This window comes from Globicephala melas, chromosome 10 (genome assembly GCF_963455315.2).
Source record: "Globicephala melas chromosome 10, mGloMel1.2, whole genome shotgun sequence".
Taxonomy (NCBI): Eukaryota; Metazoa; Chordata; class Mammalia; order Artiodactyla; family Delphinidae; genus Globicephala; species Globicephala melas.
The window spans coordinates 65,197,773-65,221,855 of NC_083323.1; the positions used below are offsets into that span (position 1 = coordinate 65,197,773).

The following is a 24,083-nucleotide window of genomic DNA, read 5'->3' on the forward strand; positions in this document are numbered from 1 at the left end:
ATGCAATTTTCTTTCTATTGTTGAAGGCTGTGAATTATTTATACATGAAAAAACATTTTTAATCTAAATATTGTCTCTTTTATTTTGGTATATGTTCCATTTTTATTGTTACTCTTGACATATAACTAACATTTATAGCTTTCAAAAATATAGTTGCCATCTTATTTTGGCAAAATACACAGCTAATTCTAAATCGTTCTTATTTTATATCATCCTAGAACGAGTGTGGAAGAAATGACTCTTTATGGTGAATTAGGGAGAATTCATTTGGGATGGAAAAAGAGGAACTAGAAGAAAGATGAAAGTAGTAAAATAAAGACATGGAAGATTTGGGACAAGGGAAAGCAACATGGGAGTGATGAGGATTGGGTAGAAATGGACTAGTAGTGGGATTGACAGGTCATGTGCTAAGTTTATGCTTAACTTTCTAAGAAACTTCCAAGTAGGTCTCCAAGGTGGTTCCACCATTTTCATTTTCACCAGTAATACATACAAGTTCCAGTTGCTCCACATCCCTGCTGACATTTGACATTGTCTTTTGTACTTCAGAGCCTTTCAAGTAGGTGTGAAATGTTATCTCATTGTGATTTTCATTTCCATTTCCCTGATGACTAGTGTTGGACACTTTTCATGTATTTAATAGCCATTCATCTATCCTTTTGTAAAGGGTCTGTTCAAATCTCTTGCTTATTTTTAAAATTAAGTTGTTTGTCTTTTTATTGTGTATTTGTCAGAGTTCTTTATGTATTCTGAATACATGTCCCCTGTCAAATTGCAAATATATTTTCCCAGTCTATGGCATGTTTACTCATTTTCCTAAAGGTGTTCTGCAATTCCTCTCTTACTGGGATAAGATTAATTGGAATGGTATTGTCATAATTAATTTTTAGATTTTCAAATTTGGAGGATAAGAGTCTTCTTTTCTTTCTCTCTCTTTTTTTTTTATGTTGGTGTATTTTTGCCTTGTAGTTAGCTTTATTTAATGTATGCTAATTTAATTCTTCTTTTATACAGCTCTTTGATTAAAAACAACTTTTTCTAAGTCACTTTAAATCTTCATTAGGAGGCCCAGAACTACCTAGATAAGACCAGAACATCAAAAATCCTTTCTGGCTACTTGTAATCAACTTCATTAGCTTTCTGGCTACTTGTAATCAACTTCATTAGTTCTCTCATCCCTTGTTACAGGCACATATAGAGGAAACGAGAAATTATTTCATTTGGTTCTTACTTACCAGCTTGGAAGTTCTGCCATTTTCTCTGCATTTTCCTTCATGTGCAGAAGCAGTTTGCATAACCTTTGCTTCTGTAGCATGCATCTTCATGACTGTCTTTTCCCAATAAAAAAATTTGTACTAATCATTACTGTTGAAGAAACTGATTTTTTTTTAAAGTTTAAAAAAAACTTTACACCGCACACCAAAATGAAAAAATTCAATATGAAATCCAAAACATAACCAGGAGACATTTTAGGAAAAACTATTTGATAGCTGCATGTGAAAGTAGAACACAATGGAAGAAATCACAAAGGCAATGATGAATACACATAACTACACAACAGTAAAAAATAATTCTGTACATTAAAGAATAAACAATTAAAAATAATAGCTACTACAAAATACAGACCAATATATCCTTAATGTATGAAGATAATACAAATTAATAAGGGAAATACCAAGAATCTAATAGAAGAACGGGCAATGGTCATGAAATCACTGACAAGAAATGGATGGTGAATGAGTATTTACAAATAGTATGACCTCACTATGAATCAAAGACAGGCAAGTAAAAACATAATTAAATAAAATTGTTTTGCCCTTCAGAGTACTAAGATAAAGAAAAAGTAATATTCTGTCCTGGTGAGTGTGGGAAGTGGATCACTCTCATTCTGGTGACAGAAATCTTTGCTTTGCTAATCTTATCTGGAAAGCATTCTGATCATACTTATAAAGATCCACACAAATGTTTGTAGTAGTCAGAATGGTCCCCCAAAGGTATTCACACTCTAATCCCTGGCACCTGAAAATATGTAGGGAAATGGGACTTGGTAGATATAAATGAAATACAGATCTTAAAACAGGGAGATTATCCTGAATAATCTAGTAACATAAACCCTTAAAATCAAAGAACTTTCTTCAGCTAAAGTCAAAAATATTCAAAGTGTAAGAGGGACTCAACTTGTCATTGATGGCTTGAAGATGGAGGAGACCACATGGAAACTGTGAAAAAGAAATGAATTCTTCCAGCAACTTAAATGAGCCAATAAGATGATTCTTCTCTGAGCCTCCAAATAGGAGCCTAGGGCACCAACACCTTGATTTGAGGCTTGAGAGACCCTAAGCAGAGTACTCTGTTGAGCCAGCCAGGCTTGTGACCCTACAAATCTGTGAGATAATAAATGTGTCATTTTAATCTGCTAAATTTGTGATAATTTGTTATGGCAGCAATATGAAACTACAAAATTCAATGTTCTTGTCCTTTGATCCACCAATTTCTTTTATAAGAATCTATTCTCAGGAAATAATCAGAGAAGTGAATTGACTAATATGTACTCATGTATTCTTTCAACATATAATGGGTTACAATTTTGAAATACTCCAAATATCCAAAACTGTGGAATGATTTAATAAATTCTAGGACCTTCATAGGCTAGAATATGACACAGTCATTAAAAATGTTTTTGAATAATCACCAATGAAATGAAAAACTATGGTATAATATTAAGTGAAAAAAAAAACAAGAATAAATGCTTTCTTATCCCAAGTTTACATATTAAAACTACATGGAATAGAAAAAATAGGCATAGAAAAAAATGAAAGAGACCTAAAATGTTAAAAGTAGATATTTGTAAGTAGTAAAATAATTAGCAATGTTAGTTTTCACCTTCATATGTTTCTGTTATTTTCTAAATTTTCTACAAAGACTATATATTCCTTTTATTGTTAGGAAAAACTTTTCAGAAGAAAAAAATTTTCTATTTATATTTTCTGGAAAAAGAATGAATGCATACTGCCAATTTCTATATTTTCAGCTGAGTCTAAAGGCAGAATTAAATGAAATTGCAATTCACAATTAGGGAATAGTCATTGATGACTGAAGCAGAACCTAAAAGGATGGGGCAGACCATGGCCAGAGGTAGGGCTGGGACAAGATAAGGATGGCAGGAAGAAAATGGTGTAGCATAGTCAGTAGACCAGGATTTGAGTCCCATATACATGTTTTGGTCAAGTCATTTAATTTTATTGAGCTTTAGTTTCTTCATTTTTGCTGGAATAATTTCTGTGTAATGCAATTCCCAAGATCATTTAGCTTGGAATTTTTGGAAATGTCAGAAGATTCTTTCTTGAACATAGTCACAACTCTAGTTCAAATGTTTGGCAATAGTCATGAATAAGGGATGGAAGAACTCTCTCCAATGGGAGAATTCCAAAGCATACCATGCAGCAATGATTTCTGCAGCTTGGTCCTGGAAATGAGTAGAAAAGTCAAGTGCTTCTGAAGAACACTCTGCCTTACCATTCAGGCTGAATAATTTAATAGGTAAACATCTACTCAGTGAGGAACATGTGCCAGATTCCACACTAGGTACAAGAATACAGAGTAGTCCTCATCTTTAAGGAGCTTATAGTCTAGAGGAGGGAGCACATGTATACAGATAGTTACAATATAAAATGGAAAATTCTTTAGTATATACCCAGGATTCCCTGGAACTACTAAGGGGAATGCCCACGTCAGCCTTGGGAAAGAGAAGTTGTCAGGGATTGCTGGCAACAGATACTCCATAAGCTAAATCCTAAAGTACACATTGGAGTTATCAGGTAAAGAGATGGAGTACAAGAGCAAGCATTATGCACAAGAACATGATTCCTCTCTTTGACCACTCACCCCCCCACACACATATATGCACACGCTTTCCACATACTGTGTAGTAGATTTCCTTTGCTGCTATAAAAAATTACCATGGGCTTCCCTGGTGGCGCAGTGGTTGAGAGTCTGCCTGCTGATGCAGGAGACACGGGTTCGTGCCCTGGTCCGGGAAGATCCCGTATGCCGTGGAGCGGCTGGGCCCGTAAGCCATGGCCGCTGAGCCTGCTCATCTGGAGCCTGTGCTCCACAACGGGAGAGGCCACAACAGTGACAGGCCTGCGTACCGCAAAAAAAAAAAAAATTACCACACACTTGGTGACTTAAAAGAATATATTTTATTTTCTTACCACAGAAATAGCAGGGATCAGTAGAAGCCCCAGCAGAGTCACATAAACCAAGCAGAGCAAATAAAACAACAAAGATTCTTAACATTAAACTGTACTTAGTACTACAGCCACAAAGTAGGCCAGGACCTTTGTGTCAAATCTAAACAGAGTGACTGCCTGCTACAGTAAAAAATTTAAATAGAACGTCTGATACACAATTGAAAATCATCTGTCATACCAAGAATGAAGAAAATTAAAATTTGACTGAAAAAGATAATCAACTGATGCTAACACTGAGATGAATCAGATATTGGAATTATCTGACAAAGCAGCAATCATAAAAATGCTTCAATGAACAGTTATCAATTTCCGTGAAATGAGTGAAAAAAATAGAACATCTCAACAAAGAAACTGAAGTTCAAAAAAGAACCAAATGGAAATTATAAACTGAAAAATGCAATAACAGAAATTTAAAGAAAAATACATTGGTTGTTCTCAGTAGTAGAATGGAGATGATGGAGGATAGAATCAGTGAACTTGAGTAAATATCAATAGAATTCACCTAATCTGAACAACAGAAAGGAAGGAAAGAGACTGGGGAAAGAAAGGAAGGAAGGAAGAAAGAAAGAAAGAAAGGGAGAGAGAGAGAGAGGTAGAGAGAGAGAGAGGGAGGGAGGGAGGAGGGGGAGGGAGGAAGGAATGAAGGAAGAAGGAAGGAAGGAAGGAGGAGAGAGAGAAGGAGAGAGAGATGAGGGGAGGGAGGAAGGAAGGAAGGAAGGAAAGAAGGGAGGGAGGGAGAGAGAAAGAGAGAAGGAAATAAGAGAACGGAGCTGTGAACATATGTGGCAAAAACAAACAAAAAAATCAACATTTGTATTATCAGAATCCTAGAAGGAAATGAGAAAGAAATTGGTGCTAAAAGACTATTTGAAGAAATAATGACTAAATATTTCCCAAATTTGGTGAAAGATACAGAGCTACATATTTTAAAAATCTCAATGATACCCAAAGGATAAATCAAAAAATGTCCACACCAAATAATAGTCAAACTTCTAAAAACTAAAGATAAGGAAAAGGTCTTGAAAGCATCTCAAGAGAAATAAAATGTTATCTATAGAGGAACACTAATTCAAATGTTTGAGGATTTCTTATCAAAACATGTGGAGATCAGAAAGAAAGAGCACAGCATTTTTCAAGCACTGAGAGGAAAAGAACTGTCAACTGCAAATTCTATATCCAGCAAAACTATCCTTTAGGAATGAAGGGAAATAACCACACTCCCAGAAAAAGGAAAACTGAAAGAATTGTTGCAGACCTACTCTTAATGATTGACTAAAGAACATCCTTCAAAAAGAAAGTAAATGATAAAAGAACAGATGTTAGAGCAACAGTAAAGAAGAAACAAAGGAAAGACCAGAAATATGGATATATACAATAGACTATTCTTCTCTTCATGAGTTTTATAAATACATTTTGTGATTGAAACAAAAATCAAAATACCATCTCATACTCAAGGAAATAATTTTTTAAATGGTGAAGGTAACAGAGACCTAAATAGAATCGTGAGGTCTTCACGATTTGCTCAAGGTGATTAAATGTTGATACCAGTTGACTGTGATAAGTAACATATGTATACTGCAATACCCAGAGCAACCACTACAAAACTATCCAGAGAAATATGTTCAAAAACACTATCAATAAACCAAGATGAATTCCTCAAAAATGGTTAACCCACTGGAAGCCAAGGAAAGAGAAACAGAATAATGAGAATGAGAAGAAACAAAAAGAAAAGAAATAATAAAGTGACAGACTTAAGCAATTACATACCAGTAATTACTTTAAATGTAAATGGTTAAGTATGCCAATCAAAAAAAAAAAAAGATTAGAAGAATGAATAAAAATTATGACCCAACTCTATGCTGATAACAAGAAACTTGCTTCACATTCGATGACATAGATAGGTTAAAAGTAAAAGGGTGAGAAAATATATACAGACCAAAAATTAATAATAATAGAAAAGCAGGAGTGGTTATATTAATATCTGATAAAGTAGACTTCAGAGGAAAGAAAAGTATTAGGGACAAAAAATGAGCCTTTGTCCCTATCATGTAAATAAAGATAAAAGGATCAAACCAGCAGAAGTGTGCACACACCAAACAGCAGAGCCTCAAAATACGTGAAGCAAAAACTGACAGAGCTGAACTAGAAAGATGAATCCACAATTTAGTTTCAGATCTCCACATTAATCTCTCAGAAACTGATAGAACTACCAGACAGAAAATCTGCAAAGATAGAGATCTGAAGAACACAATCAACCAAAATGTTCTAAATGATACACATGGAACACTACATCTCCAGCAGCAGAATACACAGAATTTTTTCAAGCACCCATGGAACATTGACCAAGATAGACCTTATCATGGACCATAAAACAAACCTCAACAAATTTAAGAGAATTAAAATCATACAAAGTGTGTTTTCTGACCATTATGGAATCAACCAAAAATCAATAACACAAAGTCATGGAAATTAAACAACACACTTCTATATAATCCATGGGTCATAGAAAAAGTATCAAAGGAAATTTTAAATACATAGAACTGACTAAAAATTTTAAAAAAACATATCAAAATATGTGGGATGTATCTAATGCAGTGTTGAGAGGAAAATTTATAGCACTAAAATGCTTACATTAGAAATGAGGAAAGGTCTCAAATCAATAATTTAAGTTCCTATGTTAAGAAACTAGGAAATAAAGAACAAAATAAATCAAAAGAAAGCAGAAGGAAGAAAAGCAACAAAGGTAAGAGCATATATCAATGAAACTGAAAATAAGAATAGAGAAAATCAACAAAACAAAAGCTGATTCTTTGGAAAATTCAAAATCGATAAACTTCTAGCAAGACTGACAAAATAAAAAGAGAAAAGAAAGCAGTGTTTTAGTTTAATTGACAGCAATTTTCCTTTTCTAGTGGTTCATAAAATAATGGTGCATCTTAAAATTTAAAAACGTCTTAAGTTTAACAAAATATACTTCTGTAAAAAAAAAAAAAAAAACCCCACCTTATTAACATTCTTTGGTCAAAAGTATATGGGGTCTATTTTTTCTAGAGTTCCTGTGCATGGTAGTACAAAACAGTATGGTTACTATCACCATGGGCTACTCTAATTCTAGAATGGTATTGTGTGTGTGTGTGTGTGTGTGTGTGTGTGTGTGTGTGTGTGTCTGTGCTTTGGAGGTGGGATGGAGCAGGCCAGGCCAACCAAAGGAGGGTTACAGAAGGTGACCAACTAAAACATGAACTCACTGCAATCTGAATTTTTTCGGAATCAGCCTAATTTTGGTCTAACTGGTCAATTTAGTAGACTCCTAGGAAGAAAATATTATATTCATTTTATTAAAGGGAAATTGAAGTTCCAGGAATGAAGGAATAATAGTGAAATGGTCTCCACACTGCACTTGGCCTTCCTGGTCTCCGTAAGTCCCAAGCCTGGCTCATGCAGTGTGTAGTTCCAGCAATAAGCCTCTTAGACAAGAATCTTTACTCTTAGTTTGACATTAAGTGTAACTGTCACTAAGCTGGAGTATTTCCACCAGCCCTGTGGGTGCAGGGAGAAAACCAGAACCCCAGTTCTCCCCTGTTCATAGCTCAGCCTCCCTGGCACAGGGTCATGGAACATTTTATCAGGGTTGTTTGTGAATAAGCTACATGATATTGATTATTTTATGGTCAGGTTCCTGGTATTGTTATCTCAAAGGAAAACTTGACTGTTCTCCATAAAGTGATGGGCTTATTTTTTCTGTCATTGACAGGTTTTTAACTTAAAATTTTGGAATCAACAAGTTTTACTTGGTGAGTAAAACATTGTCTAAACCTGGTCTGCAGCCCAAACTTCTGTTCCTAGATGGGTAATCAGCATTTCTTATAGCCTATGCTAACTCAGGAACTTAAAGAGAACCAAAAACAGTTGCCATTTTGCATTTATCTCTTCCTAAAGGTACAAATCTTAGCCAGCTGCTGATGGGTTGCTGGATGAGTATTGCTGCTGCTGAAATGACAGTAGTCTTCATCTTGCTGTGTAGGAAAAGGAAAAGAAGAAGATGGACTATTTCATAAAATAATTATTTATCTATGAAGGTTGCTCATCACGTAGATAATTTTCTATTTGATAATGTTATGAAATGAAGTACTGTTTAGTAGAACTTTATGTAATTATTTTCACTACTTGTTTAGAATAAGAGTTAATTAAATTATTTTACTTCCAACTCCAATTCTGCTGATGGGAAAGTAGAAAAATTGAGAAGTGAGGCTTTGGAGGCTTGAGTGGTAGTTACCACCCCCTGCCAGGGGATCCTGGGAAAGCCCCCTGCCTCAAAGCCCTACCATCAGAAACACAAATGACCTGAAGCAGATCCTCCCTGGGCACCCGCTGAGTCTACAAAGGCGCCTTCAGCTAGAGGAAAATTTAGAGGAAAACTTACCAAGTGAAAGTTGCAAAATTGCTGTATTCCTGTGATACTTTCAAAATGTCCTTGAAAGACAGATTGCCCAACAGTTTGGGCAGAATCTCGCATTAAAGTAGAGGGCCAGGACATAGCTTCCTGGTTTATGCAACTCTTCACATCCCAGTCCCATGTATCACTCATCAGTAACACACACACACTGCAGTGGACTGAATGTTTGTACCCCTGCCAGTGTCATATGTTGAAGCTCTAACTCCCAATTTGATGGTATTTGGAGGTAAAACTGTTGGGAGGTAAGTAGGTTTAGATGAGGTCCTGAGGGTTGGGTCCCCATGATGGGACTGGTGTTTTTATAAGAAGAAGAGACCAGAGTGTTCTCCCTCTCTCTCTCTATCTCTCTGTCTATCTCTCTCTCTCTGCCATGAAGAAGCAGAGCCATCTGCAAACTAGGAAGAGGGCTCTCACCAGATACCAGATCTGCAGATAACTTGATCTTGATTGCATGGGAGAATATATTTATAAAGCAAATATTCACAATAATGAGAAGATAAGAGGATAGAAAACCACTTAAGCAAGACCCTTCTGAAATAAAAAGTTGCTTTTGGATTAGTTTGTCCTGAGGTGTTTAAAACCATTAACTTTATGTAACGAAAATTCTCCTGCTCCAAATAAGGTTACAGCTTAGAAATTTGAGTGTTCCATTTTTGTTTTCATGATCTTTCATCAAAAGATAACATTAGTATTTCTTAATTTTCATATATTAGTTCATTTGGAATTTTGATATTTTGTAACTTCTCCTTAATGCTCAGTGTGGTGTCACTGCCATGAAATTAGAAGCATGCACTTAGAACAGCAGGGTGAAGAGTTATCCTGTAACACAGAGGCTTTTTAAATTTAGCTTTTAGCAAGTTAGATGACTAAGGATTTAAAATGGAAAAGCAGGTCAAAACAATTTCTTGTTGCTGATTTTGTCACCATGAATACCCACCTTGTATATTTTTAGCTTTTCAGAGCACACTCACATACACAAGATAATCTTCAAAAGAAGCTCATAATCTCATGAACTACATAGAGGATTCCATAGGATGCGTTTTCCAAACATCCTTTGACTCCTTGAAGGAATTTTGTAGGAAACTGAACTACCAATCAAATCTGTATTGCTCTATTCCTAAATGTCAGCATCAGAATACCATTGACTTTCCTGTGTAACAGTCAGCATTTGTTTAACCCTTTGGTATCATGCTGTGCCCACCCTGCCCCTTCAGAAGCCCCACAGAGTCAAACTCTCAGCCACCCTTCCTGTTCTGCAAACCTGCTGTTAGAATAGGGTCTGATACTGGTCAGTTACAGCTATGGCTAAATTTAAGCCAGTTGTTTCCCTCTTCCTGGAGTATTTACATATAAATCTTCTCTCAAACTGGGATTTAAAGCTCTAATATTTTTTGTTGCGGTTAAAAACACACCTTAACCATTTTTCATCTTGCAAAATTAAAACTCAGTACCCATTGAACAATCCCCCCATCCTGGACACACCCAGCCCCTGGCAACAACCTTTCTAGTCTCTGTTTTTAAGAGTTTGTCTACTTTAGATACCTCATATAAGTGGAATCGTGCAGTATTTGTCTTTTTGTTACTGGCTTATTTAACTTAGCATAATGTCGTCGTAATATTATTGTAGCATATGATAGGATTTCCTTCAACATTAATGAGTTAGAACTTTAAAAAACCATAGAATTAGAGACATAATTAGAAAGCAGTAAATAGAAGTACATAGTAAGAGGTGTTGTATGGGCAACTTTATCAACCATAAAATCCATACTGTTCAGATTGGGCAAACCTTCCTTGAGATGAGAATAGTTGGAGAATTGGTGTGCCTTAAAGTTCAAAATGGATGAACTACTTATAGTTCGCTCCTAAATATCATAGAAGGGATAAAAACCAAATCTTTAGAAACACTAGTAAACCAGAAAGCTGACTTTAGCAGACCAGAATATTAAGGAATTTCTGTATGATATAAAGCAGATGGACTGGACTTTGATGTTGGCAAAACCTAACAGAGTTTGGGAATCTGCTTTCCAGGCCATTGCCTATAGCATTTGCCCCAGTTAAAGTCCTAAGAACACCTCTCTAGACAATAGGTTTACTCGTAGAGAATGCCCAACATGAGCCCAGGGGCTGGAGAGAGAGGTAGTGTAATGTCCGAGGTCACTTCTGGCTTCTCTGTGGACATACAGCCTCACACTCAAAAGATAAGCCTCTCTGGACTTCAAAAGAAGCCCACTTATCACATCGGACAACTCACTATAGAGTCAGATCCCAGCATTTGATAAAACAGAAACAAAGCCAATAAATGGAAGAGGCAGAAGAATTATCATCAAGGGAAGCAAAATTAATGCAAGATAGTAAATAAATCCTAAAAAAATCTTTACAGAAATGTTTTCTGAGAATTCAAGAAAGTTATATCCACTAAATGAGAAGTGTTTAGTATGAAACTTAAGCATGAGAACACTAAATAATTCTTGGAAGTTAAAAATCTGGTAGCTAAAATGAAAACTCATTAGAAGGACTGAATATAGGAACGGGGAGGACTAGAGACACACTTAGCATCCTGGAAGCTTAGGCTAAGGACTTTTCCAAGAACACAGCTCAAAAAGAAAGAAAAATGAAAACCATGAAAAGTTAATAAACTTGGAGCTGTATCCAGATAAATATACATCCAGATATTTTACCCAAGAAAATGAGAACAGAGAGCATGGAGGGAAAAATAAAATCAAAGAAATAGTAGAAGAAATTTCCCTACGCTAAAGAAAGACAAGTGTGTTCAAATCAAAAGGGCTCACTGTGGGCTTTATGCAAATATTAACAAACAACACATTTTGGTGATTTTCATGAACTCCAAGGATAAAAAGAAAATTCTACAAACTTTTAAAAAGAGAGAGAGAGGATGGAAGGAAAGGAATGTTGCAAAGGAGTTAGAATGAATCTGGCACCAGACTTCTGATTGGCAAGTGAAGAAGTTAGAAAACCATGGAGAAATACCCAAAATATTCTGAGGGAAAAGGATTTGGAAACTTTTCCCAGCTGAATTACCATTCAAGTATGAAGGCAAAATGAAGATAATTTTGGACACGCAAGCAATTTAGAAATTTTGCCACCCACAGACCCCTCTGAAAAATATTACTCAAAACAAAAATGTAATCCAAGAAGGGGAATGATAAGGGATACAAGAAATACAAGAATAGGAGAAATAGAACAAGTAACCAGGAAAGCATCTAATTAAGACAAATAATTTCTTATAGTGCAGCTGTAATATGTTTTCCAACTGTTGAGCAAAGATTCCTAAAATAGAAAATGTAATTTAAAAATAATGTGTAATGATAGTTGTAGTAGTAGTAGTAGAAGAAGGAGGAGGGGGAGGGGGAGGAGGGAGGAGGGGGAAGAAGAGAGGGAGAAGGAGAAAGCAGGGGGAAGCAGCAGCAGCAAAGGATGAAGGAGAGGAGTGGGGAGGTGGGAAATGAGCAACATGATGTCAATGGTCCTGTCTTGTATAGTTTTAAGGGCAGGCTGGAGGGAGGGTACAGTGCTCTGGAGGGTACAGGTTAGTGGGGAGCACCCCTCCCCCAATCTGTCACTGAAGATTCCATTCAGCTCCCAATTCAATTAGCAGAAATCACAATTTATGAAGGAACCCTGTAGGGCAAGAGCAGATGTTGCATATCCCGGCGCAACTTGTTCCTGACCACTTGTTTGTTTATTAAAGAATTATCATCCAAATCTGTATATGCATGAGAGTGAATGGGGCTACTAACTGGACGGATGCAAGGACTACACGCATAAACCAGCGCTTTCCTGGAAAATGAAGGTAAATGGTCATCTTGCCTATAAGGTAGCCATCTGTCAGTCACATTGACTACACTGGATAGAGCCCTGTCATGTTGGAGAAAACAGCTGGATCTTTGCTTGGCCACAAATCATTGATGGGTTTTCCTCAGCATTACTGAAGAACTTACGTTCTGATGAATGTATGTAATTCCATGTAAGGAACGGTTTGCAAACATCAGGTTCTGTTAGTTGTTTGTTTGTTTTTTTGGGTTTTTTTTATTGGAGTATAGTTTTTACAATGTTGTTTTAGTTTCAGATGTAGGATCTGTTAGTTCTTGAATCAGGCTCCGCTAATGACTATTCTTGTCAAGAACCTCCTCCTCTGCCATCTTGTTTACTCCTGAAATGGCTAAATCTAACAAAGAAGGTGCCAAATGTGAGGTCTATTGCAGCCCTTGTTTAAAATGATCATTTCCTCACCTTAAAAAGCTGAGACAGGGACTGTAAAATGCTCCTTTGAAGGGACTTAAAAGATAAAATTGCTATCTCACAGGCTGAAAGCTTGGCACCCAGTGTCCACCTGGCTTGGTCACAGCTGAGGAAAACATAAGGAAGGATGTATAGACGAAAAGACCATCCAACAGCCTTATTAAACTCAACCATGCTTGAAGTGCAGGAAGACAAAGCAGCTAATAGCTGTAAGGGCCCCAGGTAAGCCAGACTCAGGGTTTCCCACTCACAGCCCCTGTCTCTGCCCCCTGCAAATCTAAAGGACATCTTTACAGGCAAGGCCTTCCCTGACATGAGCTTCCCAGGACATGGGCCCTGAATGCAGGTTCTGCTACATCCTCTCAGACTTGCAAGTGTTTATTCTCTATCAACGTACTTCTACTTTCTTGCTTTCATCAGGGTCCTTTTCTGAAATCACCCTCTTATGTTTTTCACTCAAGGGCAGGACTTAGTATAAAATAATTAGAGCAACATGGTTGTAGCTTAAGGGCATTATGCTAAGTGAAATAAGTTAGACAGAGAAAGACAAATACTGTATAATCTCACTTATATGTGGAATCTAAAAAAGCTGAAGTTAAAGATATGGAGAAGAGATCAGTGAATGCCGGGGCAGGGGGCAAACTGGGGAAAGGTGGTCAAAGGGTACAAACTTCCATTTATAAGATACATAAGTCCTGGGGATGTAATGTACAGCATGATGATTGCAGTTAACAATACAGTGTTGTATATTTGAAAGTTGCTAAGAGAGTGAATCTTAAAAGTTCTCATCACAAGAAAAAAATTGTAACTGTGTGAGGTGATGGATAACTAACTTTATTACAGTAATCATTTTGCAAAATATACATGTATCAAATCATTATGTTGTATACCTTAAACTAATATAATGTTATGTTTCAATTATATCTACAGTTATTATTTATAACTGTAAAAAAAATAGGATCCTATCCAAAGTGGTTTAATTCCTAAAGATTTAAAAGAAAAATCCCTATGATGCAAGGTGGGCTCCAGAGTATTCCTAAATTATGTCTTTTTTTTTTAAACCAGTAAATAAATAAAAGTGAACAAATGGCACAAACAATGCTTACTATGTGCCTGAAACTATTTTAAATGCTTTACAAATATTAATTCATTATAGTGAAGTGAAAAGAGCTTTACTCTAGAAAAACAATAATATAAAATGTTTCTAATAATGTAAAAACCCTACTTTTAAGTCAGGAAAAGGAGAGAAGGAGGGAGCGGAAGGGCAGGAAAGAGGGGAGGGAGAGCAGGGAACCAAGAAACAGAAACAGAAAGACCAGGTAAGGAGAGATAGAAAGTGGAATTTTTTTCAAGAGGGGAGTTAAATGATGAAGAAAGTTAATGATGAGAGAGAAACAGTATGAAAAGTTACTCATCAAAAACTAGCCCTTGGGCTTCCCTGGTGGCGCAGTGGTTGAGAGTCCGCCTGCCGATGCAGGGGACACGGGTTCGTGCCCCGGTCCGGGAAGATCCCACATGCCACGGAGCGGCTGGGCCCGTGAGCCACGGTCGCTGGGCCTGCGCGTCCGGAGCCTGTGCTCCGCAACGGGAGAGGCCACAGCAGTGAGAGGTCCGCGTGCCGCAAAAAAAAAAAAAAAAAAAAAAAAAAAAAAAAAAAAAACTAGCCCCCTTCTAGCATTAGTATTTTGGGAAAGCCTTTTGTAAGAGCATGACACTCATAGCAAAAAGAAAACAACATAAAGGTTTGTTTCTACTCTGGCCTGAAGAAGCTTCAGATTCCCCTACCCTGGAGTCTGCCTTTTCCCATTGATGAGCAATGCCAGACCAATAACAATAAAAACAGATAATATGTACTGAGCATCACCCATATCACTGACACTGGTATTAACTATTCTAGCCCTTGGGTCAGGTTCTGCAATAGGCTTGCTCACCTCTATTCCCTTACTAATGTTGCTGATGCCATTGAGCTACCGATATACTTTGTGCAGTCAGAAAATAGGAGATGAAAAGTGAAAGACCACATTTCTGTGATTCCTTAAGAGTTCAGTTAGTCATACAGCTTAGGCCAACAGATATACCTGTATGAGATTTGGAAGATCAAACTCTAGGGTATGGGCTTCCCTGGTGGCGCAGTGGTTGAGAATCTGCCTGCCGATGCAGGGGACACGGGTTCGAGCCCTGGTCTGGGAAGATCCCACATGCCGCGGAGCAACTAGGCCCGTGAGCCACAACTACTGAGCCTGCGCGTCTGGAGCCTGTGCTCCGCAACAAGAGAGGCCGCGATAGTGAGAGGCCCGCGCACCGCGATGAAGAGTGGCCCCCGCTTGCCACCACTAGAGAAAGCCCTCGCACAGAAACGAAGACCCAACACAGCCAAAAGTAAAATAAAATAAATAAATAAATAAAAGAAATGCATTTCCATTAAAAAAAAATATTCTAGGGTATCTAGAAAGGGAGAAGTTGTGCTCTATTAGTTCTTCTGGAAAGTGGTGCCTTGAGGGTATTTCTGTGTCAGATATAGAAGAGGCTGGTCTTTTAGGCCCACTCCTAGCTTTATGAGTACTGGGAGCAAGGGGATACATTTACTTGCCCACATCATGGCAGAGGTCAGGGGTAGGAGACATTCTAGAACCAGTAGCTGTGGTGGCGGTTTCCTATCTTCCTAGATTCCTGGTTGTGGTCGAGGCACAAGCTCCCTTCGTGGGCCAGTTCTTCAGGACCATTTTAGGAGTCATTCTTAGAAGCTGAGCCTAGAGCCTGTTACTCCAGCCTCCAGTTTTAAAAGCATCTAATTCTCTACCCTAAATCTCTTTCTGCTTAAACTGGCTTGAATGGATTCAGTTAACTATGCTGACCTCTCACTGGGGTACCTCGATTGACTGGGACTGGTTATCTGACTTGGTAGATTGGAAGGTAGTGACGACCCAGTTGCCGTTAAAGAATAGAATACTTATTATTCACAACATGCAATGGCAAAATAGCTGCTTAAACCATCTTTAAAGCCATATGGAGCAAGTGCCTGTTGGCACTTTTGACAGATGGGGACTATTCCATAGCACAGTATGAGAGGCACAAGAAATACAAGACAGTACTGAGGGCTAGATGCTTCTATTCCACTTTGGAGCTTAAAGAAAGGAAATTCAAGGCCCAGTGTTGTAAGTTTTTAGATCAAGGCATGATCAGAGAACCAGGGAATTTCTCAGATTACCCTAATATAATCTCTTATCTCAAGAAAAATATATGGAAGATCTGATGCAGAGTGTCATCGTGTGGTTTGGGAAATTAAGTCTTACAATTTTATGTGAAAGCAGAGCATTGACTGAGAAAGAGTGGAACCATGAAAATTAGAATGGTGACATTTGGGAGAATAAGATAGTTCTGAATCCCCCCAACTCTACTGATCATTCTTTGACAAGAAAATCACCCTCTCATTCTCTATCTGAAATACTTCTTGCTTGAAGTCTCCTCACGTTCCATCTATACCACCTCTCATTTCTTTCAGATGCTTAACTGCATCCCAACATGCCCCAGGAGACCAATTAGAAAATCAAATCCAGGAAGGAAATGCTTACATGGCCCCCAAATTACAAAACTTTGCTAATTAATTTACCTATTGCTACATAACATATCAACCAAAACCTTAGAGGCTTAAAGCAACAAAAGCTTTACCTAGCTTATGAGTCTGTCTTTATCAGTTTGGGCTAAGAACAGCCAGGCGATCGTTCTAGTCTGGACCAGGATCAACTATTTATGCCTGGGTTCACTCACATGTCTGAGATCTTAGCCGGGATGGCTGGGGTGGCGGTGGAATATTCATATGGTCTCTCATCCTCCAATAGCATAGCCTGGGTTTGTTCATGTGGTAGTGGAAAAAAACTTACAGAATGGAAAGGATAAATAGATAAATCCACAAACATAATGGAAGATTTTAGCTGCTATCTCTTAGTAACTGATATAATCAGATTAACAATCAGAAAGGACCTAGACAATTTGAACAACACAATTAACAAACTTTTCCTAAAATACATATGCAGAGCTCTGAACAAACAATTGCAGAATATACTTTCTTTATAATTGTTTATGGAATAGTTACCCCAATTACTCATAGGCCTCAAAGACTTTTCAAATATCAAAATCATACAAAGTATGTTCTTAACACAGTGAAATTAAGCTCAAAATTAATCACAAAAGATAAGTTAAAATCTCCCAATGCTTAGAAATTAAATAAGGATCAAGAAGGTATCACAGTAGAAATTGGAAAATATTTTTAACTAAAGGTTAGGAAAGATATTACAGATCAAAACATGTGGGATGATATTAATGCTGTGCTTATAAGAAAATTTATTGTGTTAAATGCACATATTTAAAAAGGCACAAGTACCCGTAAAGAGAAGTTTAAAAATACAGCAAATTATACCTAAAGGAAGTAGATAAAAAGAAATAATAAATAACCAAAATTACTGAAATAGAAAACTGGTATACTATAGAAATAGTCAATAAATCTAAAGGTGGCTCTTTGAAGACTAATGAAAAGAATAAACTCCTCAGAAGACTGATCGAGAAAAAGGAGAAAAAATTACAAATTACAGTATCAAGGATGAAAAAGAGACTACTATTATGGATCCTACTGACATTAAACTCACAATGAGGGCTTCCCTGGTGGCGCAGTGGTTGAGAGTCTGCCTGCCGATGCAGAGGACACGGGTTCGTGCCCCGGTCCAGAAAGATTCCACATGCCGTGGAGCGGCTGGGCCCGTGAGCCATGGTCTCTGAGCCTGCACGTCCAGAGCCTGTGCTCCGCAAAGGGAGAAGCCACACAGTGAGAGGCCCACGTACCGCAAAAATAAAATAAAATAAAATAAAATGCAACACTCTTTTATGATAAACTTTTAGCAAATTAGAACTGAAAAGCAAATTAGAACTAAAAAAGGAAATTTGTGTTCTCATAGAGTATTTATTAAAACTTACAATATATGTCAGAGTTTTAATTGTTTAATAACTTTCAAGTGGGAGAATATATTTGAAATACATGTATCTGACAAAGAACTCACATCCAGACTCTATAAAGAACTTCACAACTATAAGAAAAAGGTTGGTAACCCAGTTTTTCTAAATGGTATTTCACAAAAGGGCATCTCCAAATGGCCAATACAGTGAAAAGATGCTCAAGTTCTTTAGACATCAAGAAAATCCAAATCAAATCCATGCTATGTTACCAGTAGACACCCACCAGAAAGAAGGTCTAAAGAAGAAGGAAGAAGAGGATGGGGAGTGATAGGAGGAGGGAGAGGAGGAGAGGGAGAGGAGAAAGAGAAGGAGGAAGAGAAAGAGAAGAGAAGGGGAAGGGGGAAAGGAAGAGAAACAAGAAGGAAGAGGGAATAGAAGGAGGAGGAGGAGGGGGAGAAGACAGAGAAGATTGAGAAAAGGAAGAAATGGGAGAAGAAAAGCCAATGTTAATAAGGATACACTCAGCACATGAGACTTTACCGATACAGCACATGGGCACGTAAATTCATACTACTGCTTTGGCAAGGTGTTGGGCAGCATCTTCTGAAGCTGAATATATGTATACTATATGATCCAGTAACTCCACTCATAGGAATAAACCCAACAGAAAAGTGTAAATCAAAAGATATACAAGAATACACTCATTTACAGCACTCCTCATAAAAACTTCCCACTGAAAACACCACAGTGTCCATCAACAGTAGAATAAAAAGAAATCGTAGTGTATTTATACAATAGAGGAACAAAGCAATGGGAATACACAAAATCCAACTACACACAAAATCACGGATGAATCTCATAAATGTAACGCTGAGCATAAGAAGACAGACACAAAAGAAAGCATAAATAGAATTCAAGAACAGGAAAAACTAATCTATGGTGATAGAAGGCAGGAGACTGGCTACTTTGAGAGGGGTAGGTGGGAACTGCAGGGGGGCTTCTGGGGCTCCGTGGAGGGGAACAGTCCTGGGTGTGTCCTGTTTTTACCAGCTGGCTGCTGGTTTCAGTTTATGAAAATTCAATAAACTCTACACTTATGATTTTGCTCATGTCTATATTTATGTTATCCATAAGTAAACTTTTAAATTAAATCTCTTCCTTGCAAAAATATGTAAAAAGTATTCATTTTCTATTTATTCACAAACTTTAATCCCTTTCTTAGCATTAGTATCTTTAGTATCATGTCTTGCTATCATTTGAAGAATTTATCTTTTTGAATAAGGTGCTTACAAAATTTTATGCCTAAAATTTTCCTCAAATTTGCATTTTACGGTTTATAGGTTTGAAATGATTAATACTTTTAAATGACTTGGTTCTGTAAACTTTGTCTACCTGAGAAAATCTCTTTCTACAGGCATTGAGGTACCTGGTAAGCTCCAAGAAAATGTTGCTGAATTGAAGCTATTCTTTTTTTTTTTTTTTTTTTACATCTTTATTGGAGTATAATTGCTTTACAATGCTGTGTTAGTTTCTGCTTTATAACAAAGTGAATCAGTTATACATATACATATGTTTCCATATCTCTTCCCTCTTGCGTCTCCCTCCCTCCCACCCTCCCTATCCCACCCCTCTAGGTGGTCAAAAGCACCGAGCTGATCTCCCTGTGCTATGTGGCTTCTTCCCACTAGCTATCTATTTTACGTTTGGTAGTGTCTATATGTCCATGCCTCTCTCTCGCTTTCTCACAGCTTCCCCTTCCCCTTCCCCATATACTCAAGCCCATTCTCTAGTAGGTCTGTGTCTTTATTCCTGTCTTACCCCAGGTTCTTCATGACATTTTTTTTTTCTTAAATTCCATATATATGTGTTAGGATACGGTATTTGTCTTTCACTTTCTGACTTACTTCTCTCTGTATGACAGACTCTAGGTCCATCCAACTCATTACAAATAGCTCAATTTCGTTTCTTTTTATGGCTGAGTAATATTCCATTGTATATATGTGCCACATCTTCTTTATCCATTCATCCGATGATGGATACTTAGGTTGTTTCCATCTCCAGGCTACTGTAAATAGAACTGCAATGAACATTTTGGTACATGACTCTTTTTGAATTATGGTTTTCTCAGGGTACATGCCCAGTAGTGGGATTGCTGGGTCATATGGTAGTTCTATTTGTAGTTTTTTAAGGAACCTCCATACTGTTCTCCATAGTGGCTGTACCAATTCACATTCCCACCAGCAGTGCAAGAGGGTTCCCTTTTCTCCACATCCTCTCCAGCATTTATTGTTTCTAGATTTTTTGATGATGGCCATTCTGACTGGTGTGAGATGATACCTCACTGTAGTTTTGATTTGCATTTCTCTAATGATTAATGATGTTGGGCATACTATCATGTGTTTGTTGGCAGTCTGTATATCTTCTTTTGAGAAATATCTATTTAGGTCTTCTGCCTATTTTTGGATTGGGTTTTTTGTTTTTTGGTTATTGAGCTGCATGAGCTGCTTATAAATTTTTGAGATTAACCCTTTGTCAGCTGCTTCATTTGCAAATATTTTCTCCCATTCTGAGGGTTGTCTTTTGGTCTTGTTTATGGTTTCCTTTGCTGTGCAAAAGCTTTGAAGTTTCATTAGGTCCCATTTGTTTCTTTTTTTTTTTTTTATTTCCATTTCTCTAGGAGGTGGGTCAAAAAGTATCTTGCTGTGATTTATGTCATAGAGTGTTCTGCCTATGTTTTCCTCTAACAGTTTGATGGTTTCTGGCCTTACATTTAGGTCTTTAATCCATTTTGAGCTTATTTTTGTGTATGGTGTTAGGGAGTGATCTAATCTCATACTTTTACATGTACCTGTCGAATTTTCCCAGCACCACTTATTGAAGAGGCTGTCCTTTCTCCACTGTACATTCCTGCCTCCTTTATCAAAGATAAGGTGACCATATGTGTGTGGGTTTATCTCTGGGCTTTCTGCCCTGTTCCATTGATCTATATTTCTGTTTTTGTGCCAGTACCATACTGTCTTGATTACTATAGCTTTGTAGTATAGTTTGAAGTCAGGTAGCCTGATTCCTCCAGCTCCGTTTTTCATTCTCAAGATTGCTTTGGCTATTCGGGGTCCTTTGTGTTTCCATACAAATTATGAAATTTTTTGTTCTAGTTCTGTGAATGGTAGTTTGATAGGGATTTCATTGAATCTGTTGATTGCTTTGGGTAGTAGAGTCATTTTCACAATGTTGATTCTTCCAATCCAAGAACATGGCATGGTATATCTCTCCATCTATTTGTATCACCTTTAATTTCTTTCATCAGTGTCTTATAATTTTCTGCATACAGGTTTTTTGTCTCCTTAGGTAGGTTTATTCCTAGATATTTTATTCTTTTTGTTGTAATGGTAAATGGGAGTGTTTTCTTGATTTCACTTTCAGATTTTTCATCATGAGTGTACAGGAATGCCAGAGATTTCTGTGCATTAATTTTGTATCCTGCTACTTTACCAAATTCATTGATTAGCTCTAGTAGTTTTCTGGTAGCATATTTAGGATTCTCTACGTATAGTATCATGTCATCTGCAAACAGTGACAGCTTTACTTCTGTTTTTCTGATTTGGATTCCTTTTATTTCCTTTTCTTCTCTGATTGCTGTGGCTAAAACTTCCAAAACTATGTTGAATAACATTGGTGAGAGTGGGCAACCTTGTCTTGTTCCTGATCTTAGTGGAAATGTTTTCAGTTTTTCACCATTGAGGATGATGTTGGCTGTGGGTTTGTCGTATATGGCCTTTATTATGTTGAGGAAAGTTCTCTCTATGCCTACTTTCTGCAGGGTTTTTATCATAAATGGGTGTTGAATTTTGTCGAAAGATTTCTCTGCATCTATTGAGATGATCAGAGAAAGATCAAGGTTTTTCTCCTTCAATTTGTTAATATGGTGTATCACATTGATTGATTTGCATATATTGAAGAATCCTTGCATTCCTGGAATAAACCCCACTTGATCATGGTGTATGATCCTTTTAATGTGCTGTTGGATTCTGTTTGCTAGTATTTTGTTGAGGATTTTTTTTATCTATGTTCATCAGTGATATTGGCCTGTAGTTTTCTTTCTTTGTGACATCATTGTCTGGTTTTGGTATTAAGGTAATGGTGGCCTCATAGAATCAGTTTGGGAGTGTTCCTCCCTCTGCTATATGTTGGAAGAGTTTGAGAAGGATAGGTGTTAGCTCTTCTCTAAATTTTTGATAGAATTCGCCTGTGAAGCCTTCTGGTCCTGGGTTTTTGCTTGTTGGAAGATTTTTAATCAGTTTCAATTTCAGTGCTTGTGATTCGTCTGTTAATATTTTCTGTTTCTTCCTGATTCAGTCTTGGCAGGTTGTGCATTTCTAAGAATTTGTCCATTTCTTCCAGGTTGTGCACTTTATTGGCATAGAGTTGCTTGTAGTAGTCTCTCATGATCTTTTGTATTTCTGCACTGTCAGTTGTTACTTCTCCTTTTTCGTTTCTAATTCTATTGATTCGAGTCTTCTCCCTTTTTTTCTTGATGAGTCTGGATCATGGTTTATCAATTTTGTTTATCTCTCAAAGAACCAGCTTTTAGTTTTATTGATCTTTGCTATCATTTCCTTCATTTCTTTTTCATTTATTTCTGATCTGATTTTTATGATTTCTTTCCTTCTGCTAACTTTGGGGTTTTCTTCTTCTTCTTTCTCTAATTGCTTTAGGTGCAAGGTTAGGTTGTTTATTCAAGATGTTTCCTGTTTCTTATGGTAGGATTGTATTGCTATAAACTTCCCTCTTAGAACTGCTTTTGCTGCATCCCAAAGGTTTTGGGTCGTCATGTGTTTCTAGGTATTTTTTAATTTCCTCTCTGATTTCTTCAGTGATCACTTCGTTATTAAGTAGTGTATTGTTTAGCCTCCATGTGTTTGTATTTTTTACAGATCTTTTCCTGTAATTGATATCTAGTCTCATAGCATTGTGGTCAGAAAAGATACTTGATACAATTTCAATTTTCTTAAATTTACCAAGGCTTGATTTGTGACCCAAGGTATGATCTATCCTGGAGAATGTTCCATGAGCACTTGAGAAAAATGTGTCTTCTGTTGTTTTTGGATGGAATGTCCTATAAATATCAATTAAGTCCATCTTGTTTAATGTATCATTTAAAGCTTGTGTTTCCTTATTTATTTTCATTTTGGATGATCTGTCCATTGGTGAAAGTTGGGTGTTAAAGTCCCCTACTATGAATGTGTTACTGTCAGTTTCCCCTTTTATGGCTGTTAGTATTTGCCTTATATATTGAGGTGCTCCTATGTTGGGTGCCTAAATATTTACAATTGTTATACCTTCTTCTTGGATTGATCCCTTGATCATTATGTAGTATCCTTCTTTGTCTCTTCTAATAGTCTTTAGTTTAAAGTCTATTTTGTCTGATATGAGAATTGCTACTCCAGCTTTCTTTTGGTTTCCATTTGCATGGAATATATTTTTCCATCCCCTTACTTTCAGTCTGTATGTGTCTCTAGGTCTGAAGTGGGTCTCTTGTAGACAGCATATATATGGGTCTTGTTTTTGTATCCATTCAGCCAATCTGTGTCTTTTGGTGGGAGCATTTAGTCCATTTATATTTAAGGTAATTATCGATATGTATGGTCCTATTCCCGTTTTCTTAATTGTTTTGGGTTCGTTATTGTAGGTCTTTTCCTTCTCTTGTGTTTCTTGCCTAGAGAAGTTCCTTTAGCAGTTGTTGTAAAGCTGGTTTGGTGGTGCTGAACTCTCTCAGCTTTTGCTTGTCTGTAAAGGTTTTAATTTCTCCTTCAAATCTGAATGAGATCCTTGCTGGGTACAGTAATCTTGGTTGCAGGTTTTTCTCCTTCATCACTTTAAATATGTTCTGCCAGTCCCTTTTGGCTAGCAGAGTTTCTGCTGAAAGATCAGCTGTTAACCTTATGGGGATTCCCTTGTGTGTCATTTGTTTTTTTTCCCTTGCTGCTTTTAATATGTTTCCTTTGTATTTAATTTTTGATAGTTTGATTAATATGTGTCTTGGCATATTTCTCCTTGGATTTATCCTGTATGGGACTCTCTGTGCTTCCTGGACTTGATTAACTATTTCCTTTCCCGTATTAGGGAAAATTTCAACTATAATCTCTTCAAATATTTTCTCAGTCCCT

The 24,083-nt window shown here is 37.1% G+C and overlaps 1 long non-coding RNA gene across 1 annotated transcript in view; it reads right to left on the reverse strand.

Moving 5' to 3' along the window:
* Positions 1-1,241: 1,241 nt before the first annotated feature.
* LOC138842835 (uncharacterized) overlaps positions 1,242-24,083 on the reverse strand; it is a 172,506-nt gene continuing 149,664 nt past the window's right edge. The window contains exon 3 of the long non-coding RNA XR_011377766.1: positions 1,242-1,331. This is a non-coding gene — a long non-coding RNA (uncharacterized lncRNA). The remainder of the gene's footprint in view (positions 1,332-24,083) is intronic.